At 37.7% G+C, this 25,759-nt stretch overlaps 1 protein-coding gene across 2 annotated transcripts in view; it reads right to left on the reverse strand.

Moving 5' to 3' along the window:
• Positions 1 to 14,339: 14,339 nt before the first annotated feature.
• The window catches only part of WT1 (WT1 transcription factor), a 52,798-nt gene continuing 41,378 nt past the window's right edge, over positions 14,340 to 25,759 (reverse strand). For both annotated transcript variants that reach the window (XR_011337493.1, XR_011337492.1), the window contains exon 10: positions 14,340 to 14,527. The gene's annotated coding sequence lies outside the window, so the exon portion shown is untranslated. The remainder of the gene's footprint in view (positions 14,528 to 25,759) is intronic.

Genomic DNA, 25,759 nt, shown 5'->3' on the forward strand with positions numbered 1-25,759 from the left:
ATCACAGCAAAGGGTTATAAGACCATTTTAACTACATGTGGGTAACTCAAAGATATTATGTTGGATACCTGGAGAGAAATAATAAGCTTATTCAAAGCTAACATGCCTTGAAACAGCTAAAGAAGCAAAAAGCAGATTTAGAAAGAAACTGTAATTTCCTGTATGAGCGCCCCAGTTCCACGTTGATACCATGTGGCACTCCTATCGCATCTTTCTCTGAATTCCTGTAGACAGCAATTCACTGCCTTTATTTAAAGAAACTTTAAGAATTTCAGGCAGACGTATCTTGGCAGTAACAATGAAACACTCACTATCCCTTCTGGCAGGTACCATAGCCATCTGTTGTTCAGGTGTACGACTTACACAGCTCAAGTAAGAGAATGAAAACAGCAGCCAAAGTGAGGAACACAGTCAAGAGCAGGCCAGGCAGGCACAACTGCCCTGGGAGGTGGCCTCACTGCATCCAGCATAGTAAGACAACCAAAGACCAATCTGCCGAAAGGAAAAAATTGCTATAGCCCACAAACCTTCTCTTATCACTAAGTCTATGGCTCCACAGAAAATGTTAAGCTTCAGGAAGAGTGACCATAAATACATAGATATATATGAACCAGTCGCTTTCTGCTGGAAAACTTGTCCCTGAGAATTGTAGAAGGTGGGCGTCCTCCCACACCATTAGCTAGTGGGATGTGCTGAACTCTCAGATGAGATACAGCTTATAGATAGGTCACACAAATAATTGCAATTCTAAACCAAGGCCTGTCGTCACCTTGGTCTCCAAGGCAATATGCCACAAAACAATAATATAAACTGGTGACACAAACTGATACCCTAGACCAGTCCTTAGCGTGTTGCTTAATTTCACTCCACTGGTTACACAAAGAGCTAAAACAAAGCCTCACACTTAATTCATGTCTCCAAAACCTTTCTGTTTCCAGGCTTTGGTAGGAAACAAATGCCTTAAACTAGCTTTTGCTTTCAGTTACAAAAACAATGATCACAAATTATTTACTCTCCACGTATCCTTAACACTAAACCACAGTGGATGTTTCCACCAACAACTTAAAGTTGTTTGGGTTTCTTGGTGTTTGTATTACAGCGTGTGTGATCCACAGGTGTCATCTGTAAGGATTTGGTCTGCATAGTGTTCTACTATGTGCAGTGATTTTCTCAGAGCTGGACTCTCGTAGATAGAGCAAAGTTATCCCACAATTAAAGAAAATAAACATGAAGCAAACGGCTTTGTTTTGACCTGACTAGATCTGTTACACAATCCACAATGAGGGGAAAAAGGGTAATCCTATTAGAAACCCTTAGCTTCTTGCTGCAGTGATTTCATTTGTCCTGGATATCATTAGTAAAATGAATTATCAGATTTATGCCACATGGGTTTCCATTTTTATTCTTGAGTAAGCATTTTTACACATTGAGACATCAGTTATACTCCAAATAGGAAAGTGATTTGGTATAAACACTGCTCAAATATACACATTTTCAAGCCAGACATGATTTTTTAAACTCTCAGGTATATGCATTCTACTTTTTGTGAAAGTATCTAAAACTTCTGCCCATTTACTTCAAAAACCTCACTCTTCCTTAAACTAAAATTCATAGTATTTGAAAATTCACTCAGACTGCAAGGTTTATCTATTCTTTATACAACCTACATCTCAGATTTTACCAGAGTACCACTCTAACCTACAAAACAATACTCATTTCAAGCCAACAAATGATCTCATTTCATACGCACGTTCTCTATCTGGGTCCAAGTCCCTACAAGGCGAGTATACAATGTGATTTCCTGCAAAAGAAAACCTCTGAAATTAGTCAGGCTGACAAGAAACTCAGATTAGACTCGGCAAAAGGTTCACAAAGACTTAGCCAAATTGGCTGTTTCTGATTGCTAATGACACCTAAAATCATATTTGAGCCACTCCAGTTTCACAGATCATAACCCAAGTGAAGCAAACCCCTGTTTCCTTCCCAGACTTATTACCTCCCGCAGTACCATGAACTAGCAAGGCAACAACAGATCTGCAATAAGCAAGTCCTTACTGAGGTGTTATAAGTATATTAAATGACACTGTTATACAGATATTCAGCACTATCACGAGATCCACAACCCCCCCACCCTCTGTAATCATAACTCTCCCAAAAACCACAAGTGAAAAAGTCCGTGATTGTGAAACATAACAAAACTGCTTCAAAAATGATAATAATTCATGCAAACCAAAATATAGTATATTCTCCATGGAAAAGAAGGAGTTAACCTAAGACGTGGCTTATGAATATTGCAATTCGCTATAGAAATAAACCTAAAAACCATAGAAGGATGTACACAGTGGATACATCAATATAAAATTTGTATTTAAAAATGCATGGGAAATATCCATACGTAGGTGTATTCCACTGCAACTGTGGATAAACTAAGTTTTCATGTTCATCAGAATTCCAATTATCTCATTACGGTTACTATGTTGCAGATTTTACCTTAATGGAGACAAGTTAAAAATATTTACAGCCCCAGTGAAAACAAGCTGAACTCATAACTCACTGCATTTTGGTTTTATAAGCATATTAGCAACACAATTAGGATTTAATTCACAGAATCCTTTTGTATCATCAAATAAGTTCACTGGCCAAGCAAGAAGCATGCCAAATCACCCTCCAAAACCCTGACAGAACACAATTATGAAGGTTTAGTCTGCAAAATTTCTATTACTGCATGTTACTTTTTCAGGGTGGGAAATTGACCCACTCATGAATTTGCAAACTTTGACTCTTTTTTACTTACTTTTGCACTCTCCTCTTTTGTGCTCTTACACTTTGCCCTCTTTTTATTTAAAATGAAATGAAAGTGATCTAACTTACACTGCTCAGGACAGAGGAGAGGAATCATCAAATCTCAGGATCCCTAAATGCTGTGTTTCCATAGTTTGAGAGTTGCAGGGATCTGAGCTAGAGCATGCACGATACATCCACTCCTACCAACTTTATTTCAGTAGGCCTGCTTTATTTTCTTATACTTTGGTTGCTTTTCCAAGTGAACACAAGAGGGCACAGCTCATGTGCAATCTCAGACTGTATTTGTATGCAGCATATGCCAAATTAAAATGACTTTTTCCAGCATGCAAAGTGTCCCCCCTTTGGAAACTTGCTTGCCAAAATTAGGCAAAGCAGCAGTCCAGAAAACACATGATTTCAAATACTGCATGAAAACTGAAATGCTGTAAGTGAAATAAGATTATCGTGTGACAAAGGTAAATCAGGACCTCAAAAAGCAATGTGTAGTATGTACAAGTTAAAATATCTGTTTCAGGAAATCTGACACTGATTCAACTAATATTTGAAGGTCCTGAATATAAAACATCCTGGAAAAGGAAATATGGAGTGACTCAGGAAAAGGAGCAGCCTGATAAGGGGAGGGGGAGCAAAATGAGAATGTAGGATTCTTCCCTGCTTTAAACCTTTGAGTGTCAAGCTTATCAGTCTATTTTTAACAAGAAAGAGAGAAAGAAAGAGAGAAAGAAAGAGAGAAAGAAAGAGAGAAAGAAAGAGAGAAAGAAAGAGAGAAAGAAAGAGAGAAAGAAAGAGAGAAAGAAAGAGAGAAAGAAAGAGAGAAAGAAAGAGAGAGAAAGAAAGAGAGAAAGAAAGAGAGAAAGAAAGAGAGAAAGAAAGAGAGAAAGAAAGAGAGAAAGAAAGAGAGAAAGAAAGAGAGAAAGAAAGAGAGAAAGAAAGAGAGAAAGAAAGAGAGAAAGAAAGAGAGAAAGAAAGAGAGAAAGAAAGAGAGAAAGAAAGAGAGAAAGAAAGAGAGAAAGAAGAGAGGAGAAAGAAAGAGAGAAAGAAAGAGAGAAAGAAGAAAGAGAGAAAGAAAGCTGAGCTTGGAAGACTTAGTAGAGTCTGTAATCTACAGTATAAAAATCAAGTATTCCACTTAAACATAATATTTTGTGTTCCAAGACAGTCCAAATCACGTTTTTAATTTTTAGTTATAAAAAATAGGTAATAAGTGATAACAGAACTAGACTTTGCCAAGTTAAAAAATAACAAGAAAGAGAATTAACTGTGTAGCTTGGGTAAGCAATACATGTAATACAGAAGCTACTTGTTAGCACCAAGAACCTAATCCAAAGTCAGAGGCTGATAAATACTGTTCAGAAATGACTGTTAACGCCTTCTACAAATATTTTCTCCCAATGCAGACTTAGACAGGTAAAAAACACGAGGTACTTGGCCATCTCCTCAGCCCACTGGCAAGACCCTGGTCTAACAAAAGCAGCACCACACTGCACGTATTGCACAGAAGTTTTCATTCAAGCATCTCCAGCCACAGAGACAAACCCCATTGCGGTGTGGCACCACCACAGTCTACTTCTGCGAGTCAGAAAAACACCTTGTTCCTAAAGGTAGAGCAGCGATACTCTCAGCAGGCAGCCTGTACCCTTTTATTGAGTTTTCCAGAGTATCTCTCACCATATCAGTTTCATTGTTTACAGTACCGCACCTGCCTTCAGAGACATCAAGCCTACAAATTCACCTGCCCAGGGAAGAATAGTGCTCTTACAACATATGGTAAAGTTACCAGTATATGCAAGCAACTTCTGCTTTTTGCACATAACTGAAAATTCTTATAAGCAACAAAATGCTCCATCTTCTTGGATTAAAAGCACCTGCCTTCATGAGGAAGGTAAAGCCTAAGGAAATATACTGTGACATCTGGATGAGAAAGATGTAGTCTGAAAAGCAGATCACAATAAACACACAAATGAAAATAGGGGCTGACATCAACTTTGCAGTGGAAATCTTCTCTAAAAAGGGCTAATAATACACAGGTGTGATTAGAGTGTAGATTTAATACACATTCTGTAGCTTCTAGGATACATCACAAACATGAAAACTGCTTTAGCTATATGATTTTAAACATTTTTTTTTTACATTGCTGATGTGTTTTTCTTAAATATTTGGCTTCTGCTATTAAAATTTTTAAAAGAAGAAATTGGACTGGAACCACACTCTTGTTGTGACATTACTGCCAATGAGATATCAGACAGCATGGTTCAAAAATGACAGGATTAAAACATGCTCAGCATCAAGATGCTTGATTGTAGGTGCTCCGACTTACCTGAAATTCCACCTTCCTCTAGGTCAGACTTGTCATCATACCCCAAAAGCCCATCCTGCACTTCAGGTGCCTATGTCATCTAGTTGGATATAGATGACCAGCTCACTTTTATTTGAAAGTAAGACCAGTAACACTCATTATCTAACAGTAATCAGTGTCCAAAAAGCAAGAAACTTGAGAGTACAACTTTCTCAGCAGAAGAAGTTCAAACCATCTTTGACCTTCCATAAAGCTGCCCTAGCTACTAGGCAGCAGCACAGCAAAGGCATCTGCCACCTCTCCTACAATGGCACATCACTGAATACACACTGGTTCTGATCACCAGCAGCAAAAAAATATCATTTTCCTCCTCCTTTCTTAGTATTATTTATATTATTTACATTAGCAAGGGCACTATGTTGTTTGCCCGCAGTATAAAGACATAACTGAAAATAACATGATTCCTCAGCTTGTGTAAAAATGATGAAAAGTAATTCTAGTATGTCCAGAGTTGAATGCAAAAACGAAAGCAAGTTCAGGAAAAGAGAGCAGAATACAGAGAGGAAGGAATACACACATCATGATGAAAGATTAGACTGCTGCTTCTGTTTAAATTATCAGCCATAGTGTATAATTTTAAGCAAAATTATCTTCAAGACAAAATCAATTTCCAAAAAATACAGTCCAGCAAAATATAAGGCACATCTAGCTATTTGCTTTTGACTGCTTCAGTAATATGCTATAAATTTGTTATAAAAGCAAAATTAATTTTCAATTCTTTTCAGAAGTAACCATTCCAAAAGTAGTAAGAAACTTTAAAAGAAAGCAAAGATCACATCAGTCTACATCAGTTTCTGGCTCCATTCTCTGAAACACTGCATGTTACTGTGCACATGTTTATTTTTATCTGTCAGTGTGGTTTATTGTTAGGGAAGTATAGTATCAGCTGTCTCTTCCTCAACATCAAAGCTACTTTGTTAAAGTTAATAGCATTTGACTTCCAGAGGATCTTTTACCGAGGTAACACAAAAACCTGCTCATCATTATTTTTACAGCAGTAAAGATACCAAATGGATTCAGTATCCTCTTTACCTTTTGGGGGGAAAAAAAAAAAAAAAAAAAGAAAAAAGAAAGAAAGAAAAAAATTCCATTGCATTAATCCATTGAAAGGACTTAAGAATTCCTTTTGCCATTTACTAAATTATTTAGCTATGAGCAACCAAAATATTATCCACACACCATCAGATGATCGATCACACTGTATTAATCAATAACTGCCTAGGTTTGCAGAAGACTGCTGTGCAAAGGTTCCTATGCACCTGTGTTAAGCTGCACTTCTTTCTGTCTAAAGTTACCCCTTAATGCTTGTAACTACTTGCATCCACTGACATGGAACATTTAGTATATGAACTTATGGGTTTTAATATAATACACATGTATCCTATTAACAGTAAAAAGGAGAAGACATGACATGATCATCAGGAACTTGTTCCTGTATAACACAAGTTATCTTAAAAATAACAAAACCAAATCATCTTTAGACAGATCAACACAATTTCAGATACCTTAGAATGTTAATTGTTAAACCTACAAACGTTTATCAGTTCAAGAGGACCCAAGTTCAAATCAATTTTACTCTTAGTATGTGAAATATGCTATAAAAGTCTTGGGCACCTCAACAACCTGCAGTAAAAAAAATAAAAGGAAGTGTTTTGTGCAGTATTAAGAAGCATCCAATCTCTTAAAAGACATTATTATAGTGTCTTGTAAAAAGAGAGAGGATTCTTCTAATGCTTACAATAGTAAAATTAGTGCTTTATAATAGTTCTCCCATGCACACACCCCTTTAAGTAGGAGGAGGAATTTTTTGTTAGCTATTTTTACCTGAATAATCTCAGTACCATCTTTTAAAAGTGCACAAATGCATTAGGACACTTTATGGTGTATAGGAATACACAAGGCCATTTAACTCCTAAATTGGTATTGCTGAGGGATGAGAAGCTAAGGCAGGTATGCACATCTTCCTGGCATTTTAGGCATTTTACTCTATTTTAAACAACAGCTTCTTTTACAACATGCCCTTCACCTTAATAAGTATGTATATATGCATGTGTGTGTATGAAAGTATTTTGTCTACTAGAAAATCCTGTCAATTGAAGTGTACAGAACCAAAGACCAGCAAACAACATTCCACTACATAGAATCTGAGGTATATTTACCTTATCCCCTCCATGTGAAATCACTAAAGGCAAAAAGGTTAAAAAAAACTATTTATATTGTATGAACCAACTATTAAGACTTTCAAAAGCAGGGCAGGACTCTACCTCTGGACTCACCTGGGAACACGAAGGCGTGTGAGCAAAGCCCTTGGTAGTTAGCACAAGGGGGAGCAGCTGGGCTGTACTAACAAAGCTCCTGACCCTGCTTGGAAAGGTTCGAGATGCAGGATCCGCAGAACCTGCTCGCTGAGTGTCTCAGCCTATTGCTGGGACAGCTTCTTTACAGAAACGCCCTGATATGCCCTCGAATAAACACCTACAAAAAAACGAAAGTTCACTTCATCAACCCCATCCCACCTTTCCACATGCAAACTCCAAAACACAGCTTTGGCAAATTCACCATGCTGCCTGATGCAATTTTTGCAGCTGCAGGCTGATTGCTATTTTCCCTTCAAGTTGCAATATCCAAATGTTTGTGGGAAGGAGAGAACTTCTCTAAAATTATTTCATTTTGTTAATATAGCAACTCTGCAAATCAAGGGAATTACAAGACCTCAGAGAGCATCACGTAAATCTCTGCATGCTCTTGCACTTTGATTCATTTCAAAAGATATAAGAAAATACTAAATAACAGCTTCTCCTCCACCCTGAGGGAGCTAGTAATGTGCAGTGCACATTGAAATGTACTGAAAGGAATTTGTAAGTCATTGGCCCTTGTGAACATTGTGGTCTTACCGACAAAAGCAATCCTTCTGCAGAAATCTGTAAGGAGATTCTCAACCCAAATTCATTGTCACAGTTTACACTGATTCTCTTCCAGATTAACACAGCTGTAGTGCTTCCTGTGTTTGCTGTCTAGAAACCGCCTTTTCCAATACACAGGACTGGATGATCTTTAAGGACTTAGGATCCCTTTAGATTCATACTTGCAAAACACAAAGTTAACCACAACCACCTTCTGTCTGTAAATAACAATCTTTGCTGCTACAGCTAGATGATAGTTCAAACAAAAGCTAAAAAAAAGAAAACACAATAAAATAGGTAACTTTTCAGATGAAGTGCCAAATGAAAACCAAGTAAATTGGTTAGACAGTCAAAGAGTTCACTTCTAATCCAGAGCGTCAAGCAGTATCTGCTTTTTGTGTAACAGATATACCACACACATGAAATTATACTATTCTTTTATTATCTAAGTCTCCATAACAACTCTGAAAAAGAAAACAGGAAAATACCAGACAGAAAAATCCTCCATCCAGCAACTACTCTTACTAGTATTTATTCCATTTTTCAGATTACTTTATAAAACAAATTGATATATGCAAAACCCCACCCAAATTCCACAGAAACCAGCATGAATCCTTCTGCTGAAGTCTATGAGAGTTCGTTGAGTTCATACCATCCTCTGCACCACACTTCATCTATTAGCATTTTGAAAGCCACTAAAATACTAAAGCTCCGTACTCAAATAGAAGAAATTAATTAAAGGCCCACAGCTTTTTAAATCTTACCATCAGGTTTATATAAGTTTTTTCACAAATTGAAATGATCATCACCATCAAATTTTAAAACTATTACTCTGCAACACCTGCAAGCAGCTTTTATCTCCACAGAATTGCTGAAGTTAAATTTCACCAGCTGAGGAGACCATGATCATCATTAAAAGAAGTGCAAGGAAATCCCTTCAGTGCAGCAGAATTTGAACTGTGGGTTCAATAAATCAGCCAGTTAGTTTAATTATAACGAGCATATTTATAGTGGAATCACACCAAAACCATAACAGATAGGACAATTAGTTATAGTCTTTCCTCAGAATAAAGTGAACATAAACTGTGTTCTTACTTCTAAAGGTTACTTGAAGATTTTCATCTGCAAGAAAAACTTTTCTCATTTAAATCCACATTATCCTTTTTCTTTTTTACTTACTGCATGCTGTTGTTAACTGAAGGAAAGATTTAAGAGTTTTTAACCACAGTATCTCTTGGAAGTTCCAAGTAAAGCCTTGACAGGGCCCAGCTTGCCAAGAACTTCACTTTCTACCAGTAAGCAAGGAAATCTATCCAGCGTTTATTTTTTTTAAAGAAAAAAAGACATTTCCTTTGGAATTTATTTTCTCTACTAACAATGCTGTGTGCTTACTGCCCAATACAAACACACACCTCTCCCCAAGGACAGGGAAAAACCTCAAGCGCGCTGAGGGATTGTGGTGGCAATGAGGCCCCCCCAGACTGGGCAGGAATTAAACCCCCTCTGAGGACTCAGCCCCAAGCAAGCGGGCTCAGCCAGTCAGGTTTTCTCAGGCTACAGCTGTGCTTCCATCCGTGGCTTCTTCCCCCATTGTCCACAAGTGTTTCTTGATGTTTTTTGTGAGGAAGACCCAATGTTTTGTCCAGCAAAAACATCACTCTGCCTGGGTGTGCACCTGGTGCTTAAGGAGGGCCCTCTCACTGCCAGAGAGGGCTGAAAAATGGTTATGGAGAAAAGTTCTAATCTTTGAGCGTGTGTTTTAAGGAAAGAGGCAGCCTTTTTAGGCCTTGCATTTGACCTCATTACATCAGGAAAATGCTATAAACTGAAGGACTGCCCTTTTATTTTAAAGGCTAGTTTGTTCTAAATACATGCATCTTCAGTATGATGGATTGATAGATAAGGAAAATGAGAATGTTCCAAAGTGTTCATGATAGGCTTTTATTACACAGCATCCCATTTGTTATCCTGCAATAGTGGCCACTTGATGAATCCAGTTCATACAATGTTGCTGACATCCCTGATTTGCCTGCAAAGAAAAAAGATATTTTTTTTTCCTGGTCTAGATGGTAAGAAGGTAGATAGTCTCCATGTTGTCACCTGATCCAAGACTAGTTTAGCCAACAGCACAAAGTAAATCTGTAGTATATGATTATCTGAGGTTTTCTTCCCTATTACAGAATCACAGAATCACAGAATTCTTTCCTATTAACTGTGCTGTATTATGGTGAAGGATTTGTACTAATCTAATGAGAAAGCAAAGAGTGTATCAGAACAAGACTGGCTTTCATGGAACTATTAGTCATGGGCAGGTTATTAAAAGTGCCTCTGGAGTGTTGTCGTAAAAAAAGAGATGAATTTCAAAGGTAACTCAGCACAACAAATTGCCGAGCAGGAACAACTTCACGTAACTGCCAAGCAGAATGTGGCTGACGCTCAAAAATTCAAAAAAAAAAAGCAGAAACATGATAAGAATAGAAAGGATGTTCATTTTCAAGCAGAAGATAAGATATGGATTAAAGTTCATTCTCAGAATAGTGCAGAGAAAGATTTTTACCGCTACACTAACCCCAAATCAGAAGATTCCTTACAGGGTTATTTAAATAACAGGGTAAACTGAACCACAGGGCCTATTGCACACAAGATGTGCTGCTATGGGATATAAGTCCTGGCACGATTATACTGCTGAGGATTCTGACAACCTTTATTCTGGAGTTGCAGTAGAATTTAGTTTTTGCAATCTTCATATTTCCAGCTCTGACTTTATCTATAGGGCAATAAATTCATACATATATGTTCTTTGCCTCTGTCGTTCAGTTTTTAGCTCTCCCTCAAGAAACGGAAAACACCACAAAAAGGGTGGTAGCCATGTAACTATTCTCACATACAAGTGATAACTTTCTTTCCTTTTTTTCATTGCATACATATAATTTCCACTCATGTGGATCTTAGTCTAGTGATGATTGTTAGTTGATAAGTTGGAGAATGAGAGCCTGGGAAGGGAGAGGGGCTGAATAACAAGGGTCAGCTCAAGGAAAGGATTCCTAACTTTCTGATCACCATGCACATCCTGCAAAATTAATTGGAGAAGCAGCAAACAAATGGTTTGAGAAAACTTGTGTCACTGGCAAAACAAGGCAGGGAAAAAGGACTGTGGACAAAATTAGTTAGGAAAGGAAAGGCAAAGCTGTATGTGGTTTTTAAGCTAAGGAAAAAATGGTGAAGCAGAATATAGATCTACTAAAGAAATTTCTGTAACTACATTAAATTTCTTATAGATCTGGCAATGGAGCAGTCTGCAAGTATACATGTAGCCTGCAAAAGTGATGTAGGACACCCCTAAATTGTACAGTGTGAGTATATTGAGTCCATGATTCAAAACAAGAATGAATATGAATGAGCTTTAGCTTTTAGGAAGCTGGTGCTGCAACTACAGCTTGACAGAAGCATTGCAGATTCACATGCTGAGTCTCGTTTTCACCATTTTAGTTTCCTTTATGTCCTTGGGCAAATTACTTGATCTTGGCAGGTCTCTTTCTTCTGTAATACAAATCTGTTGGTAATAATTCCCTTTGTTCACTCTTTGTCCAAGCAGACAATATTCTGAGCAAAGACAGCCTCTTGCATAAAATTGCTGCAGTAATAAAAATAATTATTTCTGAGGTTTTTTTCAAACTGTAAATTCTTGGTTTACTAAAGAGAAATACACAGAAATGATAACATTTTCTGAAATGTTATTAACATTAACCTATGGGGATAAACCAGAATTCACCAGAGGTTCATTAATCAACTTTTCAGGCTACGTAGATGTATTTGGTCAAATACGTGGAAAGGAACAGCAGACTCTTCCAGTGCCCCTCTTGTCCTACTGTTCCTTTCACATTTTTCTCCCACTCTCAGCTTCACTTTTTTTTTTTCCATATTGCCTCTTATAGTTTGAATAACTTCCCATCAGCAACATGCCAAATCTCCTTTAGATCCTTCTTTAAAACCTACTTCCTTCACACAGCCTACTTATGCTGATATTTTCACCAAGACATCTCCATTCATTCCCCATCTGAACTATTGTTCCATAAATCATATTTGTCTTGCTTAGATTGTCAGTGCTAAACATGAAGCATGTCCCGGACATTCTAGCAGTCATTTGCAGTCTGCTGCCACATGAATGATAGCAGGCTCTTGTATCAATTCCTGTATATTTCCCAGAAGGACAGAAGACAAAAAATAATTAAAACAACTTCACAACAGTCCTCAAGGCTTCTCTGTGTTACACAGCTGGGAACAAACATTTCTTCCTCCTGTGAACTACAACTCACAATATTGTTAGTTAACCACAGGTTAAATGTAGGTAACAAACGTTCATTCCTATTACACCCGACAGTTCCTTACACGTATACGAACATCTTCAGATATTTAAATGTACTTTTCTTCTTGGTTCTGGAAGTGAATGTTTCAAATGACACAGAAACTGAATCTGAACAGAAAGCATAATTATTAGTCCTTAACAGTCAATAACAGGATATGAATTGCTTAAAAATTGATGAAAAAGATCTGTGAACAGTTTTGAAAATTATTTTTATCAGGTCATGTTTAGTCAACAGCTCTGTATTTCAATTGTGAAGATTAATGTTTTTTCCATGAAACTTATGCCAAAACTTTGACTCACTGGAAATAAAACATTAGTTTAAAGAGCTACTCATTATCATTTGTTTTACAGTAAAAAATAAATTTCATGAATTAAGATGTAAACCATTTTGTCACATAACAGAATGTTGGAGAAGACACGGAAAGTGAGCTGTGTACAAATAGTTCATCCATCGCTGCCAAGTTCCCAACTACTGTTACATTTGCACAGTTTATACAGAAAGATAGAAGTTTCACTTGCTCGGATGGTTGACTTAGGTTAGCTTTGTTCTTTGAAACAGATATTATAATGCATACCTTACAGGAGTATGGTGATGACTGACTGTTATTTTCATTATCTGCAGTGTGCAGAACCCTTCCCTGTATGTTAATGCCCACTGGCCCAATATCAGCATTGGCACTGATGCACATTCAGTGAAATCTTCTGGGATATGACAACTTTACCCTTTGCATAGGGCAAAGAGGTTGTACAGGTTGTAACTACAAAGTAATGAGCGTTTTCAGAACTACCACTGCACCGTCAGCATGTGTTGCTGCTTACGTGAAAGGCACTAACAGTAGATCTCAAGGTCACCTTCAGAGACTTTATTTCCACAAGAAATGAGCAAAACTTGGGAGATTCCAAGTACTTCTGGGAAATGATGAATGGAAGTGGATAATGTCCAGCATCTTGCAGGATAAATTCAGGTTTATTTGCAATCAAAATATAAATCTTACTTTAGCATTGAAAATCTATATTAAATATCTAAATGAGGCAAGAAAAGAGAAAAACAGGAATTATATTATGTACATGTAATGATAATAACTGTCAGTGCTGAAGTATCAAAAAATCATACCAGGAATTTTTGCAAACTTTGCAAATCCTTAACTTAAAATTCTCCTTTATTTTCCAGAAAAAATGCTGTAGACAGCTGTCATGTTCAGTAAGATATTACTAATCTTATACTACACTTAAGGTTGTATACTTTTTTTTTTGTTGCTTATGACACAGTGGTTTGGTCAATTTTGCTCTCAGAACAGATTATTTTTTAGGTTCTTTTTTTTTTCCTCTACAAAACATTTAGACTCATTCTTAATTTATTGATATCTGGAACTGGTATTCTTGGCTTTAGACACGTTCTAAAATGACAAAGCTGGGAAAGCACTGGCAGATAGTGGCTGAGCAAGTGGGGACAGATGTTTTGCAAAGGCTGAGAAGCTAAGGAATCTGCAGAATTACTAAATCCCAGTGGATTTAATGCTTCTTGCTGTCTCTAAAATACCAACACTTTGATGTGTGTCCCATTTCCTGGCTCCACTTGTACTGTGAATTTTGGGATCTCTGCAAACCATTTAATATTTCATTTCTGTATATACTTCTTAAATATTTAGAAATACTGTATTTTCTGAAGAAACTACAAATAAAAACATAGATAAAATAAAAGCAATTCAGAGCACACGTAGGTGATCTGAAATTTATTTCCTCTGTAAAAGCTGATTTCTCCAAAGTTCCTAAGGCTAGTCATGACTTTGAGAACCTTGATTTTGGTTCTGCAACTAGAAACAGTTAGAAATCGTTATGATTTTTCAGAGACCAGAAGAGTAGTTTCAGAAGACAATATATAATCCTCTTAGAAAACAATACATGCCCCCTCTTGGCTACTTAAAAATGGAAACATTCAAGGTTTCTAGTAACCATGGATAAGCTGGGCATACATCATACCATTGCGGATTCTTATGCTGACTGCCTCTTGTTCCATGTCCAAAAGGGCTCAGTTTGCAAACAGGAACCTCATCTTGCCCTACCGACAGCTTTCCAAGTTCATTTGGGTCTTAATATCTACAAGAAAGACTCTACATGCTTTTCACACTATTCAGACAACAATCATTCTGGTACATCTGTAAGAGCTCACCACCTTCATTTCATCGTCTTCCATTCTAATTCAGGAATGCACTTCACTAAATCCATAATTTCTAAGCAATGCGTAGACAATTTACATATTTGACAGTTTTTGTGAACGGGAATGTTTTCTTACAGATGATAAAGGCTGGAACCTACAAAATTCTTATTGTCATGCAACACAAGAAAGAATTGTATCCAATCTTCTTACAGTTAACTGTTCTAGTAATAATTTTTTTTTTTAAAAAAAAGGAAATGCAGTGTTCAGAAATAAGTTGCTAGATACAACTGAAGGACCAGGTTCCTTGGACAAGCAATTTTACATTGCATTTTTAAAAACCAGGCTAGTCTTGAACAGCTGAACAAAAAACCTGTAGTTACCTAAATGCAGACATTCCAGAACTTGAAGCTAAGAATGTATATTAATGAGACTACCTCAGGGAGACAGTAAGATTTTGTGAAATTACATCTGATGATCTAATAGCCTGAGCAGTACTAAGGGACACTGTTAGGAAATCAGCATTCCTGGATATAGTGCACAGTTAAATTCCATCTGTGCTGTGTGTGAGGGAGAGATCTAGTGCCTGGCCCATAAAGAGGATGGTTACAGTCAAGGAAGGTGCTGTTTACATTTCAGACATCTGCATATTTTCACAAAAACAACCATCAACCCCATCATCTGATGCCAGCCCTACAGCATATGCAGCGAATCACCACCTGACTACAGCAAAGTTTTTTGGGATCCACACTTCCACCCCTTTAAAGCGTGCAAATACTCAGACTTCAGAAAAATAAAAGTATTTTGTGTCCAAGAGATGTACTGAGCACACTGTTCGTTTATTAATTCAATAAAATCTCCCTTGTTGAAACTACTCAACATTGCCACAGGATTTCCAGTCTAGCAGTAAAGTTCAGAGCTGTTATCCCAGCAATCCATTCTGGCTTGTTACATGACATAGAAAATACTTCTTGCAACTGATTGGCAATAGGTTGTTTTTATAACAGTGTGTTTCTGCACATATGCCCTCCTCCAATATCCCTTCTCTATTCCCAGGACACAGACACCAACTCAGTAGTCACAGACTACTATATTACATCAGAGAGCCTCATTAAATCACTGCAGACACAATTATCTTTTGTATCCATCAAACCATGAAAGGTTACCTGAGTAACTAAAAAATTCCAGGCGTGTCTTCCTAATAAACAGTATAGTGATTAATTGCTAAAAGAATCTCGTGCTTTAGGAGTAGCTTTTATTTGGAAAGTTTAACATACTCATTCACCAGACAACTGAACTCTCCACTTCTCACTTTCTCAGGTCACCTGCAAGTACTAAAGATTTATGTGAGCAAGAAATATTGTTACTTTTTAACATGGTGATGTTTTTTTAAGCAACATATCTCAGATAGAGATTTAGCCCCCTGATGCATACAAAGAAAGAGACTGCCTTGAGGGGATTTGGTATGAACTGGGTCACAAAGGCAATTAAAAGTCGTAAACCAGATGTATTATGTCTGTTCTATCCTTTTCATTTGTGTCAACGGGTGAAATCGTAGCATGGTACGCCCCAGTTCATTTTGTCATTCTAAAGCTAGAAATGATGTAAAAAAAAAAAAAATGCAGCTCTCATTCTTTTTAGTACTGTGAAAGATGGACATTTTATTATTCCACTTAAATCAATGATAAATGAAAAGCTGAAATTGCATGTGCATTTTTAAAGATTCTGATTCTATAAAGTGCATTCCGCAGTCTGGATTTGCTTTAATTGTGATTAATTTGCTTTCTTCTATACCCCATAGTATCTATCCATAGGATGAAACATATGTAAATAAATGACTACCAGTAACACTGTCTTTTCATTCACCTGTAGAATCCTTCATAAGAACTACCAGTTCACTTAAAATATACAATTTAGCTTTCATGCAACTGAGCTGGGCTGAATATGCTTTCTGCTTCCATGGAAGATCAGTTTAAATGCAGTGAAACAAGTAAATCACTTATGTGGTTGCTCAGTAAGGAGTTACTCAAGTTAATTATATTTCTGTTGATTTTGGCAAATAACTAATGCTACAATATTTACTTTAATAAGCTGAATTAAGCTCTGAGCCTCTCTAAAATCACACTCTGTAGAGTGCAAATACTGTAAACATTGCAGAATGAGGATTCCACTTGAAAATAGATTTATTACTAATTTGCCAAACTTCCTGCAAATGGGGGAGGATTTGCTATCTCCGTAAGGTATCTTTATAGGCAACTGCTGGGAAAGCTGTTGCAATAACTTGGTGGCACTGAGGAGTTGGTGCCGTGGCATCATTCCTAAATAAATGCCATCTTTGAAAGCTCACCCACTGGGACAGAGTAGGATTCTCTTTGGCCTCTTAGCTACCTAACTGAGTGGAGACCAATAGTTAGTAAGTTCATAAAACAAAGTCTCTTACATATCCCCTTCCCTGCTCTAGTCCCAAAGGAACCACTGTACTGTCTAGGAGATCTTCAGAAATGCAGGACGGTGTGGCATAGAGGCATTACCTGCATTCATTCGGGTTTCCTATATTCCTCATGACACCAGTCCCTAAGGCAGAACTAATGAAAATAGGAAGAGATTTCCATGACTGCACATCAGAAAGTTCACTTTCATTAACCATCCAGTTCTTTCTTCAGCTTGCATTGTTTGGGTCGTATTTGTGCTCCCATCTTCACCTGTGGAACTTTCAGGCTCATTCCTGATACTGTTATCTGCGGGTTTTTTTGAGGGGGGAGTAGAGGTGGGAATGCCATCTGTCATCCCTAAATAGTTTACTTTCCATAGCCAGACAGAAATGTGCCTGTAATTTGCTTTATACTGCCAATACTTTTTGTGAGAGGAAATTGTTGGGGCACTGGAAGTTATTTATTTTCCACTATATTTTATTAGGTTATTTCCTGTTTTTCTTCCTGTTCCTTTGCTCTGTCTAATTTGGCAGATTGATTTTCTTCTTGCACTTTCCTTCCTCTTAGTTCATTCTCCCAGTCCAATTCACTATCTACTCGTCCAAATCTTCTGAACATCAGTTGAATCTTAGAAAACAGAGCTGGCCAAGGGTTTCAACATTTAAAGTGCAGATAAAGCTTTTCAATTAATTTAAACCTTCAGGCTTGCCATAAGAGTTACATCCAAATCTAGAAAACAGTCATTTCCTCTGTGATTTTTTTTTTGCGTATTTGTTTTTGCTTTCATCTTATTTTCCCCAAACTTATGCTAGCTCCTTCTTTATCTTGTTCCTGTTCCCACTGAAGTCAGGGCCCAATTCATTTGCTTTCTATTTTAGGTATTGGCACATTCCCAAAGACTGAGGCACCTCAGTATTTTTTCAACATTTAGACTGATACTGGTAGAGAGCAAAAGCACTAGGAAATAACACAACATTCCTGGTACCACCTGCTGAGAGTTGGGCAAAACAGGACAGTTGTTTGGGGTTACATAAGCTTACTTGGCCTAAGACCCTTATTGCTGAATACATTCAGCTTCCTTCTCCTGTAATCTCAGTAAAGTATAATTATGTTAGAAATACTTACTGACAGATGAGTACAATATTGAACTTCGGCCAGCAGCTTCATCTGTTCCGTATTGCATGTTTTATTGTTGTATTAGGAAATGAAAATTGCTCACTGCATGATGAAAATTAACTGTATTTCTCTGAAGGTGAATTTTCTAATCTACTAGCTTACAAATTTCCAGTGAAAAGCACTAGGCTTCTGGAACCAAGTCCCTCTAAAGTTATGTGCCCCTCTAGACTGAGATAAATTGGACATCATTAGATGCATCTGTACCTTGGGAAAAGAGATCATTAAGTTCAACTCACAGAGAAACAGCCCCAAGAGAACTTGGGCTTATTCAGGGTAGCCAAAGACCATAGCCAGCACAGCCGAAATTCCAAAATTTTACATATTTAAGCTATTAACTTGAATTTCCAAGTAGTCCTTAGACATATTGTTACAGACCCCTCAAATGGTATTACTCAGCAGTTGATTTCACTAATCAACCGCATCAACACATGTCCAAGGAAGGCAGAAGCGTTGTATTATTCCTGCAGCATTTTATAATTTCTCTCTTAAGAAAAAACAATTGGATTTGTGTTTATTTTTAACAAAGACATTACTTTTGTCATAACTCTTAAAAATAAACAAAACTACTACAGAGCATTATCGATTCAGTTCAACTACACATAAAACAACTGAACAAAAGAGACTTACCCAAATGTTATCAGTACAAAACCCAAATGAAGAAAATTCATTTATTTTAATTACGTATTAGTAGTAACTATGCACAAGCCATCAAACTTGGAGAGGGAAACTCCTAGCATTGCTTTCCTAATCAGTTTCTAACATGTTATCTAAGTTACAGCATTTGTTAACTAAGCACAAATTTTATAGTATTGAGGGGAAGCAATACACTCAAAAGAGATTATGGAGACAGGAATATGCTGATACTAAAGGCATTGAAAACATATTTTTTATGCCAAGAAAGAAAAAACTTGGGGTATGACCTGGAAATTTGAACACTTGAAGAACAAGGGTTCAGCATTTTTTTATTTTTCTTTTTTTTGGCACACTCCATTCATTCCAATTTACTGTTCATGCATTTGGACACAGATCCAACTGTCTCCTGTATCCAAGGATAATGACCTACCACTCCAGTGATTTAGTAAACCTCAACTCTATGTAGCCACTCAATCAGTGATGGGCTAATCCCTTAATGGCCATTTGCGTCTTTCCAATGCATCCGAAAGAGTTCTGCAACACTCCAATTCTGCTGCACAGAATTATGTGCACTTCTTCCACCCTCATTATCTTATCAGGTAGCTAATTCCCACAAATGATCATGCAGTTTCAAGTTTAAGATGAAATTGCAATTGAATCATAAATTTGTCACTCTTCAGACAGCTGCTAAGTCAGTAAAATCTTGATCAAGTGGGGATTAGTCACTGGATTGAACAATTAAGACCTGTGAGTGCATCTGGTCTTCTGTCAGAGCCATGTTTATTGATAAAAAAAGTAGTTTATGTGGAGGTTTAAGATGTTATTAATTCTTAAGTGGGGCATAATCCTTTATCTAGTATATTGTGACACATAGCTAACTATCCCACTAACCTCTTGTTCTGCTCAATTGACTATTTAAACAGGATTAATCTTTTGAAATAATGACTGTGAGCCTTGATAAATTACCAGAGCAGAATGCAGTGAGAGATGTCATTTGCAAAAATTGTTTACTTCCATGGCCTTTCTTTGATCTGTAAAGGGAAACAGACTTTCAGATTAAATTAATTTAGATTCATTTAATTAGATTAATTTAGATGTTCATATACACTAAGCAATATATTTCCTACACAAGAAAAATACTTTTCCTGCAGAGAATTGATACACACGCATCTCTGAGCCCTATTTTGAAAAATTTAAGGCACAATGCAATACTGGAATGCTATTGTGCACTGCTTGTTACATAATGGAAACAAATAAAGGAGATAAGCACTTCCCTCAAGTTAGTGACCCCTAACCAAAGTTTTCTTTACTAGAGATTTTTCCATTGTAACATGTATCCATGTTTTACCACAATCTATTTTTGTTAAATTCTTGTAGGAAATAATAGATCTCTGAAATGGGTAGTATTACTGTTCTACGGCTATAAATTTTATACCTTTTGCATTTTAAACATTGAGATAGTTTCTTAACTACAGTTACAGATGGATTGAATTCTAGCTATTTCTATAGTTCCTCTGTTACAGAGTTTTCATTGTGTTAACAATCTGCTGCAAAGAACTTGGCACGGACTAAAAGCCTCTTTTCAGGCATGTTACTAACAGCAACAAGTTTTGCTCATCTTTGTTCTGAGTGAGACTTCAACTCGTAAATTAAAACTAAGTGATTTAAGTGAAATTCACTAATCATACCTTGAGCGCGCGCAGCCTTGTTGCCTGCCTGATGGATTCTGTCAGTGCCTGCAAAGTCTGTAGTAGGTAATCATTGGCCAAGCAATTCCAGTGCTACCAGGATCATTTTTTCTAATTTATCTGGAGTAATGAAAAAGAAAAACAGTATTCCTACATCTGCAGATAAAAATGTGATTTGCTTGCCTGATGGAAACCTCTGTGTTGCACTTGCTTGTTATGAAAATGATTCCTGGAATTACACCAGACAAAGGAAAAAAATTGAACTCACATTTTCTGCAGCTCAAATCCTCTCATTCCATAGCACTGAGTAAAAGTCATCTTTTATAAGCAGATCTTCACCCTTCATTCCTTTCACTCTTCTCATAAGATACTGAACCGAAACATTCAGTTTTGGATTTGAAAGAAATACTTTCAACTAGACCCAGAGCTTTTCAGCAAAAAAAAAAAAGTCCAAAAGACCAAATATAGATTCAGCCCAATGAAACTTAAATTTGGGACAGAGGCCTGAGTTTGGTTACCCATCTGAAAAAATCAATTCATATCCTTAATTAACTTAGCAATGTACTTTACACTACAATGTTTCAGAGTTCAAAGCCATATCAATGTAGCAACAATATGGTAACTCCACACAAGCAACTAAAATAAATTAATTGTATGGAGGAAATTGGTACACTGAACAGCACCAAATGCACTAGGATATGCACTAAACAATCACCATTGTGTTTAGCTCAGCTGGAAATAAAGGCGTATGTAATTTCATTACTGCGTAATTCCATTCTGTATCTTTAAAACATTTTGTCCATTGCATGTTACCGACTCTGTGATTGGTGCAGACCCTAAGTATAGAAATGAAACCAAGTATGGTTGTAAAAGTTCTCAAGGAACAGTTTAGCCAGGCAGATACTTTTGCCCACGATATAATTATTGACTGGATTTAGCACTGGGATGTGATGGAAAACTCCGAGTCAAAATGATCTATCTTGTGTTTTTTTGGACAGATATCTCAAAGGCTCTCAGCCGTTTCACAAACATAACATTTCTGCAGCCCACGTTCCACAAGGATGCCTCAAACTCCGATTTCAGTAGCTTGCTCGTGCAAACCAAAATTATGCCCTCAAAAATTCTTTTTACCAAATCCCTGAAGCACATAATTCACACCCCAGTACAGGCTACGGCACACAGGAGGGGAAGTTTTAGTCCAAGTTTAGTCAAAGGTAAAAACTGCCACGGGCAGCTGTGTGCAGAGGCGGCTGAATCCCTCGGGACTGCTCCTTGCTTGGGTCTCACTCCGTGCAGCATCAGCTCTGGCGTCTGGTGAGGTGGGTGTTTGGGGCTGGGCCACGTACACCTGCTGAAGCTGGAATATTTCAATTTGTATTCACTATGGCAAATTCTCCCTAAGTATCACACCCTATGCTCTTTGTCAAATCACAGCTGAAGGGTCTCTTGCTCAAAGAATGTAGCCCAAATTCTTCTGACAACCAAGCTGGATTAGGGTGATTCACTTCATGAATCAGATAGAACATGACCTGCACTAGCCATTGCTTTTCCACGATGCTCACAAGAACAATTTTGTAAATACTCTAAAATCCTACTCTCATGGGTCATCGTCATTTCATTTTGCCCTTGCCTGTGGCTGATTAATGCAAATTAAATTTCATGCCAGTCAGCTCAAGCAATCTGCACAATGCAGAGAAATGCAGGATTTCCACTAGAAGGCAAAATTGTTTTCACTAGTTACTAATGTTTTCAGAAAAGGTCAGAATTCTAAATGCAGTGATAATTAAAAAAAGGAATTTAAGAAGTCAATCACAATAATCTTTAATTTAAAAGTAAAAGTGAAGAATCCAGCTGGGTTACTTAGGATTTATTTTTCTGAAGTTAGTATATGTCTAAATAAAACATTTAAAATGTAAAACAACAACCCTGCCTGTAAAAATGGATCTCTGCAAAAAAAGAGCCAGGAATGTACTAAGCTAGTTCCAGCAAATGGCCAAGTTAAACAACACACAATGACAAAATTTCCCCTGACTAAAAACAATGTTATACGTTTCATGACTATTCACTGCATTGCTCCTAAAGTGAGTTCATGTTTTGGGCTGGTATTTCAACTGGGCTTCAAGATGAGCTCACCTCTATCTGCTAACGTTTGTTCCTGGCAGAAAGGGGAAGTTAAAAAAAAATGCATATGAACAAAAAAAAACCTGCTCTAAACTTCTCTGTCACCTGAAATTAAATTCTACTTAAAAAAATATACAGATCTTATAGTGTTAAATGCAGAATCACATATCAGAGGAACTGCAATCCATCAGAAGTACATGATGTACAGAATATAATCCCAATACAGAGACCTTCCTGTAGTCTTGATATCAGTGTGACAGAACATCCTCTAACTGTATACTCATGGAATAAGTAGGATGCTAAATTTGGAATAATCAGTGGGTTTGAACCTAATCCAACTTTTGGTTGGATAAAATTCTTACTCCTGTTAACTTCAGGAACATGAGGCTTTTCTAAGTAAAAGTCTAAGACTGCAGATTCAGCAGAGGCTCATAGTATTAAAAGTGCATTACATTATATTACATTAATATTAACAAGGGAGATTAATGTTGTAACTGGCTGGCCTCGAAAATCGTAGTTAATTGAGAAATTTAGTGGATTTTATTTCCCTATAGTACCCAGTTACACTAAGTAATCTGATGGCATTAGAAATTACGTTGGGTAAGTCGCTGCTAAACAAAATGTTTAACAAAATGAGGTTTAACAAGGCCAAATGCCGGGTCCTGCACTTGGGGCACAACAACCCTGTGCAGCTACAGACTAGGAGAAGTCTGTCTAGAAAGCTGCCTGGAGGAGAGGGACCTGGGGGTGTTGGTTGACAGCGACTGAACAGGAGCCAGCAGTGTGCCCAGGTGGCCAAGAAGGCCAATGGCATCTTGGCTTGGATCAGAAACGGTGTGACCAGCAGGTCCAGGGAGGTTATTCTCCCTCTGTACTTGGCACTGGTGAGACCGCTCCTGGAATCCTGTGTTCAGTTCTGGGCCCCTCACCACAAGAAGGATGTTGAGGCTCTGGAGCAAGTCCAGAGAAGAGCAACGAAGCTGGTGAAGGGGCTGGAGAACAGGCCTTATGAGGAACGGCTGAGAGAGCTGGGGGTGTTTAGCCTGGAGAAGAGGAGGCTGAGGGGAGACCTCATTGCTCTCTATAACTACCTGAAAGGAGGTTGTAGAGAGGAGGGTGCTGGCCTCTTCTCCCAAGTGACAGGGGACAGGACGAGAGGGAATGGCCTCAAGCTCCGCTAGGGGAGATTTAGGCTGGACATTAGGAAAAAAATTTTCACAGAAAGGGTCATTGGGCACTGGCACAGGCTGCCCAGGGAGGTGGTTGATTCACCTTCCCTGGAGGTATTTAAGGCACGGGTGGATGAGGTGCTGAGGGGCATGGTTTAGTGTTTGATAGGAATGGTTGGACTCGATCATCCGGTGGGTCTCTTCCAACCTGGTTATTCTACGATTCTATGATTCTATGAATATGTAAACCCTTAAAACAGCAGTATGTGTTTTGCTAAGTCCATTGCTCCCAAACTGGTTCGGGTCAATCCAATTTTTTATATGATTTTGGATACCTCGACTGTACAAAACTTTTTGTAATCTAATTACAGAAAACAAAATAACAGATCAAAGTGAGGGGGGCAAGTGAATTCTAGAGGATCTTCCCTAGGAAAAATTAACTTCTTTTCTTTTAAATTCTTTAGTGAACAATTTTAGGTCTCTCTGAAGTGCCCGAGAAAATATTTCTTCTCTAGGTAAATATCACTGACCTATCTATGAGGTTTTAAATGTTGTGGCTCTAACACAAGTACTGCTGAATAGCTATATAACATAACCAAGGCACCAGCTGCTTCATGTTTATCATTGTGGATACTGACTGCTCTGTTAGCTGACTGTCCATAATGTAGCCCAAGCTGATAATAAAATGTTTGGCTGGATGATCAGTGATTGATGTGATGGGAGCCTGGAGACTTCTGTCCAGTTTCTGATGGCTGCATTGTCCGTATGTGCAGCGAGAAAGCACAAAAGCCAAAGACTGGGAGGGCAGGAAGAGCAACCTGTTAACTTCCCACATGGTGCAAGTCTAGGACGCTCCAGTTTGGATCTGAAGTATAATGATAAAGGCCTGAAGTGAAAAATAACATGGCTACTGCCTAGTCTTTCTGTGTTATATAGCTAAATGCAAAGCTCTGTCACTTTGAGCGGGAGTAATTCCCCATCAATGCACTCATCCATTTTTTTACCTTTAATAGTAAATTATTTGTTTAGGAGACAATGGAAATTCCTTCAGTGTTTGATTTAGCTTTAGGAAAAAAAAAAAAAGGGTCTTCTGAAGGACTTAACTATTAGACCTGTGTGTGGTAGATGAGAACTAAAGGGTTAACAAAACTAATCATGGGTAGCCATCAAGCAGCAAAGAGTAGCAAACGTACTGGATACAAACAGGTGATAAAAGCTGATAAGAGAGATGACAAAATTAAGAAAATAAAGAACACTGTTATAAAGATTTATAGATCAGCTAAGGCAGAGCAAAATAAATGATAGCAAACACTGATAAAAAATAAATGGGGCATCAGCCATATAAACATGCAAGAAACTTCAATGCTTCTGTATAGTACTATGACACTGCTTTGTTTACACCAGCATTGACCTTTTGCTCCCAAAGAAGTTTATTAACCATCTCGGTCGTTCTTTGTGTTGCTTTACTCATCAAGAGAAAGTTGTACAGGGTTGATGCTGATGAATGGCTTTTTTGGAAAGTCAAGTTATCCTTGACTAGATGCAGATGGCCTAGTAAAAAATGAATGCTGCCAGCAGACATTGTCTTTATCAGTAGTAAAAGTTCAGCAGGGACTAGACTTCCTCATCTCTGGCCAGAGAAACCCAGCCTTCTGTTTCAGCACCATATCACATATTGTCCTAATGAATTCTTGTAACACACTGCAGCCCTGATAAATATGCTTATATTAATGTTTCTTGGCAGTCTGGGGCATGGTACAGAATTGACACAAGTGTTTGGATTCTGCCTGCAGCAGACACTAGGAATTTATACAGCTTAGGAATATTAGACTGGTTTTAGGGTGTTTGTCCTGTGTGATGACCTTCACTAGTGCAAACTGCAGTTCATCCTCCTCTGACTGGCTTCACAAAGGGGAGGACAAAAAGCCACACTGCAGACCTGCAGTTTGGAGCAG

The sequence above is a fragment of the Phaenicophaeus curvirostris genome, chromosome 5 (assembly GCF_032191515.1).
Source record: "Phaenicophaeus curvirostris isolate KB17595 chromosome 5, BPBGC_Pcur_1.0, whole genome shotgun sequence".
NCBI classification, from domain to species: domain Eukaryota; kingdom Metazoa; phylum Chordata; class Aves; order Cuculiformes; family Cuculidae; genus Phaenicophaeus; species Phaenicophaeus curvirostris.